The sequence below is a fragment of the Ahaetulla prasina genome, chromosome 1 (assembly GCF_028640845.1).
Source record: "Ahaetulla prasina isolate Xishuangbanna chromosome 1, ASM2864084v1, whole genome shotgun sequence".
Lineage (NCBI taxonomy): Eukaryota > Metazoa > Chordata > Lepidosauria > Squamata > Colubridae > Ahaetulla > Ahaetulla prasina.
Genome location: NC_080539.1, coordinates 97573058 through 97586334, shown reverse-complemented (window position 1 = coordinate 97586334; position 13277 = coordinate 97573058). Strand labels below are relative to the sequence as shown.

General features: G+C 39.8%; 1 protein-coding gene across 1 annotated transcript in view; it reads left to right on the top strand.

The window, feature by feature from the left end:
- Positions 1–8740: 8740 nt before the first annotated feature.
- Positions 8741–13277, top strand: part of TAB2 (TGF-beta activated kinase 1 (MAP3K7) binding protein 2) — a 55719-nt gene continuing 51182 nt past the window's right edge. Inside the window, exon 1 of the mRNA XM_058169884.1 lies at positions 8741–8880. The gene's annotated coding sequence lies outside the window, so the exon portion shown is untranslated. The remainder of the gene's footprint in view (positions 8881–13277) is intronic.

The window sequence follows — 13277 nt, the reverse complement described above, 5'->3', positions numbered from 1 at the left end:
TAATTGCATGGATGCTTGTACAGATATTCCTCATTTAGTAACTGCCTAATTTAACCATTTTTGCCACTATAATTGTGACTAAAAAGTAATTTTGCAACTAATCCTTGCATTTACAATCTTTGCCAGTTTTTAAAGCAAAGGAAAACAAGTAAAATTGTAAGCACAATTGTGGTTCCACTTAGTAAATACTTGGTTTAACGATCAAGTTGCTAGTCCCATCATAAACAAGGACTACTTGCATTTATTTCATGATGAATAAATTCATGTCTGCCACATGCATCATTTGTTGGACTGATGTTCTGTTTTTTCTTCTGGAGTTCCAAGTGGTATATATAATACTCCCTTCCTCCTCTCTTTTTTCCCATAGCAACAATTCTGTGAGGAAGTTTGGGGTGAGAGGGCATGACTGGTTCAAAATAATTGAGTGAGGTTTCATGGATTTGAGCCTGGGACTTGTCAGTGCCAGATCCTCCAATTTTTACAGGATCCACTTTTTCTTTAGTGTACCGGTAGCCTACACTTCAACTTCAAAAGACAATTTATTTAGAATTGGATCTTAAAAAAGAATGGTAAATAGTCACCAGCTCAGTTCCACATACGCTTATGCAAACATGGCAGCGATCATTCTTACTAGTTCTTGTGCTTTTGCAGTTACACATTTAACCAGCCTTGCCTTCCTAGCATTCAAAATATGTAATTATCTAGTAAATTATAAGCTGTTCATTCCACAAACAGCTCTAGGTGGTTTACAAAATGCTATCAAAAACTGTCATAATTAAAAGGCATAATTAAAAGACGTAATTAAAATATATGGCAATAACAAATGGTACTGTAAATATTAAAACATTGGAAAAGAAAAAGGTCTGGAAAATGAGCAGGCTTGCTTCAACCTGGTAGCAGTTTGTTCTATAATATGAGCTCTGCCCTGGAGAAAAGTGTCAGCTCTTCAAGGCTATATTAACAGAATCTTGAAAGCCTGACTGTGTTTTCTCTTCTCTTTTTCTTTTACTAGTCTGAGTTTTTTCTTAATGTTTACTTTGTTTCCCAGGCATAAAGCATGTTTTTGTATATGTTTCTTTAACCTTCTCTGCATAGATTCTCCAAGGCCATCTCTGTGGCCCTCTACAAAAGCAGAATTCATCATCACTGTCAAAGGTATTCATAGAAAGACCCATAAAAGGACCCAATTGACGTAAAAGTGTGGAGTAGGTTGCGCTGAAATACTGGAAATAGCTTATGTCATTAGGTAGGATGGAGTTGGTTTATTAACCAGCTAAATGGCCCTCCTTCCCAATATTAGCTAGTTCTCCTTTATCCAGAAGATTTTTATGGGAGAGTATAATTCCATCCAGAAAAGGTATCTGCCCCAAATCAGGAAGACCCATCGATCAGACTTCCCTTGTTTTCCATGTTGTTTCCTGTTGTGGTCCGCCAGCAGCTTGCGGAGCTGGCAATGGAGTTGGACAGAGGTGAGGTTGAAGAAGAACATGGGCCAGTCCTGGAGGATGGGGAAGGCCCGGATGAGGGCTCTGCGTCGGAGGCAGAGGTGGGGCCAGGGCCATCGGGCAGTGATGTGCGGACTCCAGAGCCTCCAGAGGCTGGCAGTAGTGAGGCAGAGGAACAGGAGCCTCCTAATGTGTGCATAAGAAGAGCTGCCAGAAGGCAAGAGCAGCTAAAGCAAAGAGGACAACTCAGGAGTAGGGCCAAGAGAAGATTGGCCCCTCCCATAAGGCTTAAAAGACCAACAACAGCATTTGGGCTCTTTGCTGGAAAACAACATTGATATCTTTGTCTTGCTGCATTTGTTTCTTATTGGCGTCTTCTGCTTTTGAACTTTTGCCAAGAAAGGACTTTGGCAGTTTTCCTAATTAAGACCAAGGTTGGTGATAAGACTGAGGAATTGTATTGAGAAGAATTTGCTTCGATTTAGTTTTGACTTCACTGAGAATGAGTTAATTCGTAGCTGTTCTAATAAAGTTTGTTTGTTTTTGAACTGACTGAGTTTGCTACTACCTATTTGGGCCTGGGTCACACCATTTCCATCTATAATGCCTTGACACAAGTCATTGTAATATTGCTTCTCTTCTAATAACACTCTGACATCCTTTGCTAAATCCTTTCTTCAGATCTTTGTCTCTCCTAGCTTTGGCTTCTCCCCCCTTTTTGGCAAATTCCACCAGTTTGTTTTCTTCTGTTATTTGAACAATGGGAATCTTTTTCACATTCATCCCTGACAATTCTTTAAGTTCATTCCAGGGTCTCTCTATTTCTCCATCAGTAAGATACAGGACATCAAACTGATTCCTGATGTTGTCTTTGAAAATGGGGGATATATGCTCAAAATTATATTGTGGAAACTGATTGGCTTTGTTCTTTCGCTTCAGCTTGACTTGAAACTTGTACACAAGCAGTTCGTGATCTGTTCCACAGTCAGCCCCTAGCAATGTCTTTGGTCTCATAGCTGAACTCTTCCTATTATTACTATATAGTAATAATTTGATTTGATTAATTTGATTTCTGTATAATATTCTGTTCATGTGTATAATATTATTTTAGTTGTTGGAAAAATGTGCTAGCCATGAAGAAATCAATGGACTGGCAGAAACTAAGAAGCTGTCTGCCCTGTTTCATTTGTGTTTATAGGGAATGCATAATGCTTTTCTTCTGTGTTAGTGATTGGAGCATAAAATTAAACAATTATCACATTAAAGCGTTTTCCATATAATTGAATTGATATTAATCAGTCGTTGTCCTTGCAATATCCTTCCTGATTATGACAGCAATGCCATTCCTTGTTTTTCATGTCCTGAGTCAATACGATTTTACTGAAAATGACCAATTCCAGTCTATTTCAGTTTGCTGTTGCCTAAGATGTCAATATGCACAGTAGTCGAATTATTTCATTTTTCACTGTGTTGTACTTCCCATGTTCATGGTTCCTGTGTTCCAGGTTCCCACTGTAATTTTGTTTTTGCAACTTCAATCCTGGAACATTGCATCCACCCATCCTCATGAGGAGGCACAAGACTCCAGGGGGAAGAGGGATATTTATTTGTTTGTTTTTATTTATTTCATCAAGCACGTATTTTATGACAGATACAAGTGTAAAGGATATGGATAAAAGAAAACATTAGGACAGGGACGGTAGGCACGCTGGTGCGCTTATGCACACCTCTTACAGACGTCTTAGGAATGGGGTGAGGACGAGTCTACAGTAGACAGTCTAAGGTTAAAGTTTTGGGGATTTGGGGAAGAAACTACAGAGTCAGGTAGTGCATTCCAGGCATTGACCAGTTACTGAAGTTATATTTTCTGCAATCTAGTTTGAATTTTGATATTTGGATCTTGATATTGAGGAGCTATTATATCAAGCCACCAGAAGATTCTGTTACTCTACCAAGTCAGTGGAGAAAGCTCTTTTGGACCAGTCACTCCATCACCCTAGCCTACAGGATTGTTCAGTGGCAATAACTTTGGGGGAGAAATAAGTTTCAAACTAAGTAATCTTGAGTGGATGTCATGACTAGTCTGATCCTCACTGAAATTGACTTTTACTTCCCACAAGATGGGTTGTGGTGGGAATACATTTATTTTTAATTTGAATTTAGCCTAAGCAGAAATTTAAGTTTCTTGCTCTGGATAGAATGCAGAGTCCTGCTCTGTGAAGAAAGCAGATTAAAACATCCCACCATTTCTAGTGTTGTTTTGAGCGAGCAACCTGAACAGTAACATAGGCTACATGTTTATTCTGCAATTTCTGAAAAATATCTGCTATTTTTTATTATTATTGTTGCCCGCTTTCATTTTTCATGAAGAAAGAACCTTCATAATCTGTAGTTTAAAAATCTTGAGGGTTCCCCCTCCCCCCCAATTACTCTCATGTCAACTTGACATGTAATACTTGGAATCCTTGTTTTTAATTCTCCATCACATTGCTTTGTGGTGAAGTGTCTGAGATTTTGGTCTGAGTGACTGGCTGTATTTTTAGACAATGATGTTGTTTCAGCTGCTTGTGTGAAAATATGAAACTTTCTCTTCATGAATGAACATAATTTACTGGCTTCAAAATGGCAGAATTCCTCCTTCTGTTTTCCCCCCCTGAATAGATCACAAATTTGGTTTCAGCTTCAGTTACTGTATTCCCAACTACTGTGTTAGTCGCCACTAGGAACAATTAGTCCTTTATTTTAGTTTGGGACCTCACTTAAGAGCAGATTGAATACAGATAACTCCATATATTTAAAGCTGGAGCCTCTATGGGGATTGTCATAAATAATTTAGCTTAAGTGAATGCTGAAATTAGTTAAGGCTCCACGTTGCTTGGCTCCAAATAGTCTATTTGCGGCCAAGTATGTAGAAGGGTCCTTTGGCGGAAGCTCAATATTTCCCATCATCTCTCACCCTCCCTCAACACAAAAACTCAAATGGAAAACAATATAATCTTCTTTAAGCCACAAATATCTGTGATCCCTGGGATTTAAGAGAGTTTAGTTCTTTTAATTGCTGCAAGTGGAACAGATGGGAAGAGCCGAAAGCTTCAAGGCAACCTAATGAATGAGGGTGTTTGTGTACTCCAGGCAGGAATGGTAGATTGTAAGGAGGAAATTAGCAGCGTAACTGTATTATCTTGCAAAACTGTGGGTTCATCATTCAGCAAAGTAAGTGCTTACTATATTTAGAAAAGCTAACATGGCCTGAACCTGTTTCAAGCACCAATTCAGTCATGACAATATACAGATGCTTTTGATTTCGGGAGCAGGATTTGATTTTTCTATTTGCAGCTGCTCTTTTAAAGAAAGCCAAGAGAACCACAACAAAGGTAATGATGATGGCACCACTAAGTCCACCATGACTCCACCTTCTCCAACTTGGTACACTCTGTATGTTTGGAAATTAAGATCCTTTATTCTTGGCAACAATTGAGGGAAGGCAGGCAGAAAATAGGTGATCCCTATGCAAGAGGTGGTGATTTGTAATTGGCCCAGTGGACAACCACTTAAGTATGAGCCAGCAGTGTGTTGCAGCTGCCAAAAAAGGCCAATACAGTCCTAGGCTGTTTATCAACAGAGGGATAGCATCAAGATCATGTGAAGTGATAATACTGCTTTATAGTGCAGTGATCAGACCACATTTGGAGTATTGTGTCCAATTTTTGTCACCGCAATACAAAAACAATGTTGAAATTCTAGAGTGCAGAGAAGAATAACAATGATCAGGGGATTGGAAGCTACACCATATGATGAAAGGTTGTGGGACCTAGGAATGTCTAGTCTAACAAAGATAAGAACTAGGGATGACATGATGGCAGTCGTCCAATATTTGAAGATCTGACACAGAGAGGAGGGGGACAACCTATTCCCCAAAGCACCTGAGGGCAAGACAAGAAGTAACAAATGGAAGCTTAACAAAGAGAGATCCAACCTACAACTAAAGAGAAATTTTCTGTTGGTAATTAATTAATTAATGAGTGGAATTGCTTGTTTCCAGAAGTTGTGAGTGCTCCATCACTGGACATTTTTAAAAAGGGATTGGGAAGCCCTTTGTCCAGAATGGTATACGGTCTCCTGCTTGAGCAGGTGGTTGGACTAGAAGATCTCCAAGGTCGCTTCCTACTCTGTTATTCTGTATTCTTTATTACAGTCTAGAAAGATGAAGTATGGAAAAGCAGAGCTGTGCAGTTTTTTCTAGCTCTACCTTCTTTCCACTACAGATAGTCTAATGATTAAGCCAGCCTCATTCTTCTACATCTTTAAACATATAACCACATTATCAATTGGTTAATTGGACCATAAAAGAAAAAGAGATGGCATTTGGGGCATTTTTATTGTCCTAGCAAAGGATAAATGCTTTTTACATTCCATCCTAAGAATTGAAGATGAATAATTTTTTGCCATCCTAATGTCTGGCAATGACCTGGCAAACCACTCAACGGCCTCAGGAAGCGTGATCCATGCAGAGTATGAATCAAGTTTAATCTGCACATCAGGATTAAAAAAAATATGCATGTGTATTCATCATGAATTCAGCCTAAATTTAAAGGTTTTTTTCCTGGCTTTTTTAAAAAGTCGTTTACACTTGCAGGTTTATCTGTGCCTTCAGACTCACCAGAATCCTGTAGTCTGCATTTTCTGCATTTTCTCCCCCTGGAAATCCGTTCATACAAAGTGTATGGCTAAATGTCTATGGAGATTCTTAGTCATCCAGGTCATGGTTGTCCCAAATCATGACCTGGACGACAACCAGGACCTGGACAACTGAGAATCTCCATAGACATTTAGCTATGCATTTTGGGATGAACACCCTTTGAATGGTGCTGGAGTATGAACGGATTTCCAGAACAGCCTCTCCCCACACCTGCAAACTATAGGATCCTAAACTATAGGAACTGAAGACATAGATCAGTAGTGGCAAACCTTTTAATCACCGAGTGCCAAACAGATGCGCTTTGTGCACACGTGTGCTATCTGCACTAACACGCGGCTCCTCCCCCATGCACTCTGTGCACAACTGCACCATTTGCACATGCACACGGTTTTGTGTGTGCCCCATGCGCCGTGCACGGAACCACACCATCTGCGCATGTGCATGGCTTTTGCGCAGCTCCCCCCATACGCTGTGTGCAATCACACCATCTGCGCATGCGTGCAGGTTTCATGCGGCTCCCATGTGCTGCGCACGCAATTGCACCCTCTGCGTATGTGCACGGTTTCATGCACACAATGTACGCATGCGAATGCCATCTATGCATGCTCGTGCTGTGCACAAGTACTCTTGCACACATGTGCAAATGCACTCCCATGCTCAGGAGAGCTTGAAAGACCAGCTGGGTCCCCTGAATTGTGTGCATATGCACTAGAGGCCCAAACACCAACTGGGGTACATGCGCTGGTGAGTTGGGTGACAGCTCACATGCCTGGAAAGATGGCTCTGTGTGCCACCTCGGGCACACATGCCATAGGTTCACCATCACGGATATAGATAAACCTCCAAGTGGCCTCAATGACTGTCAGAAAGAGGGTTAATGACCACATGACTTCAAGGAATATAAATCCTTGCAGTCATATGGTCCCCACAATTCAGTCAGAACTGAAGAAGCTTCTTGGATGAAAAGGGAAACAACTTCAAGCAAAGCAAGAAAGCTCAGCTGCCTTTTGAAAGAAAACAACTTTGGGACAACCATGACCTGGATGACTGAGAATCTCCATTGACCCTTGTTTTAAAAGGATAATATAGGTTCTCTGCCTCTCACTCCAGATCTGCAGATGCAAAACCACTATTGTTCAAAGCATTTTCCTGGTCATTCAGTAAAATAGCGCTTCAATTTCTTGGGAATAATCATAAAAATGTTTTAAACACTCAAAAATGCTCAAGAGTTCACCAAATAAATTGTTAGGCTGTATTTATGGGATAACTTTGGGGACCTTTTAAACTGACTTTTAATACGGTAATACACACTGCCAAGCAATTCTATTGAAAGCAAGCTTTTAAATAAGTAAGAAATGTATTGTGTCAGTGGGGAAAAGATCGCCATAATAATGATAATAATAATAACCCAAAATAGCTGCAAATAGCTTTGCCTGTGCATCTACTGGGAGAGTTCCTAATATTTCATAAATATTACTGCTCACTCTCCATAGCTATTTTAACTTATTCTGCCTATTCCTATTTCTGTTGAAAAGGGCCATTATTTTCTAATGACTATGGTGTCATTTGTTTTTACTAGTTCCCAAGCGTGAGTCTTGACATTGCAAGTACCGGTATATCCTCAGGCTAAGTCTAAATACCTGTTTTAAATTCTCGAATTACTCAGCAGAATAAAGGAGTTGCTTGCCCGGTTAAATTGGTTTGCTGGATCATAGCTATTAATATCCGATATTATCCAATATTAAGAAAGTGCGTCGAATGGCATTTAAAAAAAATAAATAAAAATCCACAATCAAGTCAAATGTTTTCTCACGGGTTGTAATATAGAAAACCTGCCGCCCCCCGCCCCCCCCCAATTTCGTGGCAATTCGGCTAATCTTTCTAAAGGTAGCGCCAGGCGGGGGATTTTCCGTTGCGATCCTCTTCTCGCTGTCCGTGTCAGTTCTACGGTGCCAATGCAAAGTAACGCATGGAAGTGGGTCCCTTATATGGGATAAATTCCAGTTCCGCGGTCTAAGTACCCGCCACATTTTCTTGGTTTTTGAATGACGATCCGCAGAGCGAGATTCGTGGAGGAGGAGCCGAGTTGAAGTTCAGCGCGGAAGCTCCCATCTCTTGCCACTTTTCGGTTCTCGGGCACGCTAGCTGGCTGGCTGGCTGCCTGCCTCCCTCCCACCCTGGGAGAACTCGCGAAAGGGAACCGCTTTGCATCCCGGCCGCCGCCAAATCGCTCGCGCCGGGCAAAGCGGCGGCAATACCCGTCACCGAGGCAACGCGGGAGCTCCTCCTCCTCCTCCGCTCTCCCGTTAGCCTTCGGGGCCAGTTCTCGCGAGGCTTGCCAACTGGAGGGGCCGCCATATTGTGTGACAGTATTTTGATTTGGACTTGGCTGGCTGAGACACGAAGCGAGCGGAGGAGGGACGGGAGCGACTGGGAAGCCGGAGCGGTTCCAGGCGAGGTCGGGAGAGGCGGTGACGGCGGCGGCGGCGCCTGGAAGACCCTCCCCTCCCCGCCAGCCATCCCGCCTTCCCCCGCCGCCCCTTCCGCGCTGCCCGCCACAGCAGCAGCAGCAGCAGCCCCGGCACGGACACCCCCCCTTGCTCCCTCCCCCGGTGGCGGCGGGAGGCAGCGACGGCTCCGGAGTGGCTCGGAGGGGTCGCCTGTCTGGCTGGAGGCGGCGGTGGCGGCGAGTGCCGCTGCTGCGGGGGACGGAGGAGGAGCCCGCGCGGAGGAAGGGTGAGCGAAGTCGGCTGCGGCGGGCCTCTGGCGGCCGCTCCCCCCGAAGGGGCTGTCCGCCAGGCGGCCTGGAGGGAGCGCGGGGTCCCCGCTGCCTGTCTGGGCCCGGCTGGCCGCGGTGCCCGGGAGCAGGAGGGGCGGAGGGGGGGCGTGTGCAGGCAGGGCCCGGCGGCGGTGGCCCCGCTGGGGAGAGGAGGAGCCGGGCTGAGCTTCCGCGGTCTGCCGGGGAGCTGCGTCGTTTGGTCCGAGGGCTGGGAAGCTCCTGCCCAGCCGCCGACCCGACTCCTCCTCGGAGCCCCTTCGCAGGCGAGGGGCCTTTTTTGGCCTCCCTGAATTGGAAAGCTTTTCTTGCGCTGGTTCAGTTTCCTCTTGGGCGTCGGATCTGCTTCTCTCTCTCCTTCTCCTTCTCCTCCCCGAAGGGAAAAAAAAAGAATATAGGTCTCGCTCTTACTCCCAATTTGATGGATATATAGGAAGTGTGAGCTAGTTATTTATTACTCCCAATTTGATGGATATATATAGGAAGTGTGAGCTAGTTATTTATTTTTTTAAAAAATCACCTATTGTGCATCCGAGAGTTCCTTAAAGAAAGAAATATTAGAATTTGGACCCTACTTAAAAGGCCATATTTTGTGGCATCCCCAGCCAGACTTCATGCTCCAATTCAAATCGGATTTTCAAGAGTAGAGTCACCTGTTCTAATTGTTATATTTTACTACTGTTATTCAGGAGCTGAATATTCCAAGGGCTGCTCTGCATTCAGTGCAGTGTAATTATCCATCCTGAATGTGACTAACTCATGTGTGACAGTGACCAGATCATCTTTCTCCAGGAAACTAAGTGAACGAAATACACACACACACATATTCCAGTCATTGGGGGCTACATCAGAATCCAGGACAAGCACTCTCAGACCATCAAACTGATTTTCTAGGGAAATGCAAAGATGTTAATATTCAACCCATAAAGTGTCATGATCTTTACTACTGTCCAGTAGCCTTTTGTTTGTAACATCAAATCTTTTGCTGCTACTAATCAATTTCTACTGTTTCCTATGTTCAGATTTAAAGAGATAATATAGTGAGATATCATCAGCATATTGGTATAGTAGTCCAGGTCACTAGACAATATTTTCCAAAAATGTCTTGTAGATAGCATGGGTAGATATTAATTATTGTAAATAGAAAAATGAAACTACCTATACTAGATGAACTGGTGTTCTTGAACTTAAATGTCAATACGATGGTAACAAGGAATGCTATGAATTATTGAAATCATATGGAAGTTACTTTTTCGTGTATTAGGTTTAAAGAGATTTTCCCTTAATGCCGTTGCTTGGAATCTATTCTCGCATAGCAGTTGAACTACTACAAAAACAATACCACCCCATCCCCAAACTGTTATTTTGAAATGCATGGTAAGTTGTCACAAGAACCAATATGGATGTAGTCACTCTGCACAATATTCCTTTTTAAAAAACATCAAATTGTCTTTTAAGTTGCACACCAGTCTTTATTTTAATACCGACATATTTGTACATGTGTACTATATATCAAAAGAAAGCATGCTATCTTCTGTAGATACATGAGAAAACAGGTACAAAACTGTATAAAATACTTAAAATTAATTCTTGGGGCAGCACTTTCAACAACTATCCTTTTTATAAAATGTTTAATAACAAATATTTTTTAGAATGTTCTATATATTTATTATGAAATGCTTCATTGTGTAAGTGCTAATTTTAGTAAAGTTACTTCTGGATATAAATCTATGGTGCAGATATATATATTGGGGTCATATATTTTTGGATGACAGTATTTTCTATGTACAGGTTAATTTTAGTTAGCTAAAAGCAGTTTTTACTTATTTGAACAGCTGGTTTGCTTCTTTTATCAAGTGTATTTTTTGGAGGAGTTCTAGAAAGCCCTATAAGTGAACTCAACAATTCTGATAAATCAGAATTAAAATGTTACTTCTGCTTGATACAGGAGGATGGATAAAGCTGAGGCAATATCATTGACAAAGTGTGAATACTGTGGGATTTATAAAATGTTTGCTCACAAAAGTGGGATTTCTGATTGGAGCAGCACATATTGCTTACTCCAGATTTTTATTTGAGTCACTTATAAAAATGCAAACTTTTGAAATTGTGATTGTAAACTAAGGTTAGATTTTATTAGGAAATTATACATTTAAAAGAAATCGGTGAATGTGGTACCTTTTTATATAAAGTTTTAGATCTTAAGATTTTATGAAGCAATATTTAGGACTTGATTAGACTGCAGATAGTGTTGCTTATGGTATGTGAACACTAGTTATTGTATTTTTTTTGTAAATGTAAGCACCAAAGTGGTTTTTAAAGATATGTTTGCAATGGCTATTCTAGTTCAAAGTAATATTAAATGTAGAAAATAGTCTAACTAATACTTGATAGTTTAATAATTCTAATAACCAGATTACTGCATATTGCTATATGGAATGCTTCGGTTTAAAATGTCACAGTTATTCAATGAGATAACTGCTTTTCTTTTGATTTTTTTTGCCTTAAGATAATTTGTCCCTCAAGTGATTGGAAATAGAGAGCAATGATCTTTTTATATCGTTAAACTAATCCAGAAATGGAATTTCAGGCTAGGATTTATGGAATATCTTTGTAGGAATTTTACTACATTCCTCATTGAATAGAGGTTTATACCATTGAAACTGAGACTTTATAGTTTGTTATGTAGCAAATTATTGCTGGTTTACATTAAGCCTGATATATGTATTACTAAGAAATGTTAATTATGTATTTGATCTAAAATTCATTTTGGCCACAACATTGTGGAAAATACCCAAAACCGGAAGATATAACTACGTTGAAAGAAATGACTTGTCTCCAATTTAAATGTTCAATTTAAATACCTCTTTATATGTACTAAAGTTAATGGCTATTAAATTTATAAAAAGTATATTTTTCATATTTTCAAAAGAGTTTTATTAAAGAAATTATTTAAGAAAATATGCAGAAATCATTTGTCTTATACAATTGTTAATTTTGTTACGCACTAGAAAGTTGGTAGTGTACAAATCTATTTTTCTAATATTTATTTCTCCAGTAAATGCACTATAAAAGAAGCTAGCAAAAGAATTAGGGTAATCCTTAGTTAGTATTTTTCTGTTGTTGATCCAAATAATATTTTTGCCAATTTCTCTGATTAATATTGATTTTAGGTAACAATTTCATTAATGCAAACATAATTGTGGCAAAATTTCAAACAATATGAAGAAACCAATAATTGAAACAATTGCTAAAAATTCCAGATTTCACACTTAGGAAATACCTTTTTGGTCAGAGCTAGTGGATATAATGAGTTGAATTTATTGTTGATTTTCACTTTCTTCTGCCAGAAGGATTTCTTGTGGATATAGATAGCTCCCTGTCTTTCTGCTACATGTCAGTGATTTAAGATTTGTTCCTTTGGAAGTTTGGAATAGTTAACCAATAGCATGCACAGAAGTCATTCCTTGCAACAGTAGTTTTCACCCGTTCGGAACTGTAGTTGGAGAAATTTATTAAAGACCAGCATATCTTCTCCCTTCCTCCATTGTTAACCTGAAGTTTTTATGGCTATCTCAATTTAATACACATAAACAACACACTTAATTTAAGAAACCCATTTTTATTCAAAACTGAACAAAGTTTTCACATGTATTTACTTGAAAAGTAATCTCATTTGATAATTGATAATAACTTAATGTGCTAAGATTTATGTGTGATTAAAGTAATTTATGAATGTGCTTTGCATTTGGCTGCATTATAGAATAGAATTTTTTTATTGGCCAAGTGTGATTGGACACACAAGGAATTTGTTTTGGTGCATATGCTCTCAGTGTACATAAAAGAAAAGATACGTTCATCAAGGTATGTGTTTGTGTGAGTATGTGTGTGTGTGATTATTGGACAATCTTATGAATGCCTACTGTATTGTGAAGCTAGGTTTAGTAACTTTACAATGTCAAGGTATATTGGTTGTCCAAATATGTGATTTTTTTTAAAAAAATTCTTTTATGAAGATTGCATATAGAATCCCCCTCTCAAAAGCCATAATTCAAATTCTACAAGGAAATCACATTGCCTTGAAAATAAAACAGCAATATGAAAAATTGTATTGATTCAAATCTAAGCAAAGATGTTGATAAATGTCTGCTTTTTTCCAATGATACACAATTTATAAATAATAACAAAGGTATATATGGAACTAGATGTTTACCTCTGTTTTTATTAGTATTCAGTATGAAAAAATACTGCTTAAAATAATTGAAAATTGTAGAAAAGATGAAAGATAATACTTTAGTTCTAATTCTTGCTTTAGTTACTAATGTAAACTTGTGTTAGATAATCAGCATTGCTGTCT